Source organism: Numida meleagris, chromosome 32 (genome assembly GCF_002078875.1).
Source record: "Numida meleagris isolate 19003 breed g44 Domestic line chromosome 32, NumMel1.0, whole genome shotgun sequence".
In the NCBI taxonomy this organism is placed as follows: domain Eukaryota; kingdom Metazoa; phylum Chordata; class Aves; order Galliformes; family Numididae; genus Numida; species Numida meleagris.
Genome location: NC_034437.1, coordinates 767,170 through 768,746, shown reverse-complemented (window position 1 = coordinate 768,746; position 1,577 = coordinate 767,170).

Below are 1,577 nucleotides of genomic sequence, written 5' to 3'. Positions count from 1 at the left end.
TGGCATGTTCATGGCCTGCTCGGGGGGCCTGCTCATGGTCTATTCACAGCCTGTTTGTGCCCTGCTCTGGTCCTGCTCACAGCCTGCTCAGGGCCTGCTCCTCCCATCCCATCCCGTCTGCTCCTGCGGTGCCTCTCGGTTCTGCATAGTGAAGTAGGAAGGAAAGCGTTTCCGTAACCAAAACAGCGTCTTTGTTTCTTGTTGCCTGTTGGAAGTTGCTCTCTGTCGCGTTGGTGCAGGCCGTCCCTGGGCAGCGGGAGTCGTGCCTGTTGCACTGCGGCTTTCTTTTACCAAAGCCCAACCCTCAGAACCAAATAGGGAGCGGCAGCCCTGGCCTTTGGGTGACGAGCACGTTCTTTGCGTCTCACGCAGGAGCGTCCCCGGTGCCTCGGCCTGGTGCCCCGGTAGCGGTGCCAAGGTGCGGGCCGTGCCCCTTCGCTTCTCTGCCCCCAAGCTCGGGGCTCCCCGCTCACCCCCGTCCTCCAGCTTGAAGGAAAGTGTTAACCTTTCTGCACTGAATACCTCAGTTGGGAACCAGAGCTCACAAAACTTGAATTAAAAGGTCCTTTTTGAAGATCCTTTTCAGTATTCTGCAGAGAAGAACTGGAAAAAAAAAAAAAAAAAGAGATTTGTTTACATGGCTGCCGAGCCCGCGTTTGCTGCCGGTCGCGTCCTTTATCTCCCGGCTCCTTGCTGCCGGCCATCACCTTTCCCTGCGGGGTGGGAGAATGGGTCCAAAGTCTGCACCACCATGGCCAAGGAGCACAGGGGCTGTGCTGGGGCTGTGCGGTGGTGGCAGAGCTCAGTTTGCCAGTGCCGGGCATGGACGTCGGCTGGCCGGTGCGTGTCGGTCCGTCACAGCTTTTTCTGTAGCCAGGGCGAGAGAATTCCTTAGAGCACACGGAGCATGCTGCTTTTCCTTCTCTCCTTTTTATTTTTTTTTTCAGTATTGTTGTGTTTTCCAGTTTCTTTTTCCAAACTCAGTCTCTTTTGCCTTCTGTCCGCGCTGTGCGTTGTCACCCGTCGCTCAACACGACGACTAAACTACGACGAGACAATCAATGTGATCTCTGTAAGGGCTTCTCCATTTCCTCTCTGCAGCACCGTGCTTTATGTGGACGCGTTTTTTGCTCTTAGCGAGGAGTTTTTTCTCCCCTCCCCTTGTGTCTTATTATTAATAATAATAATAATAATAATAATAATAATGACGATGGAGTGAAATGAGGTTTCAGCAGCGCATCCACGGTTTGGGGACTGAGGGGGGGATGGGAGAGGGAAGCGCGGCCACGTTCCCTGCAGGTCCCAGTCTTGTTCTCCTTTAACGCTGTATTGTATACATTTGACAGCACAGCTTGACAATTTAAGTAATAATCAAAGTGTTTGGTAATAATGCATTATTTTGCTAAACGAGATTTGTGATGGTTTCCCTAGTGCATTGTAAGAGGGATGGAGGGAAACTTCCGCTGCCCGCCCGGTGCCCGCTCGTCCCCGCCACCTCGATGCCAAAGTTGGACCATTCCCGCTTCGCGTTCCCTTCGGCACACGTTTGGTGTTGTGCTCACCAAGCAGCGACTTTT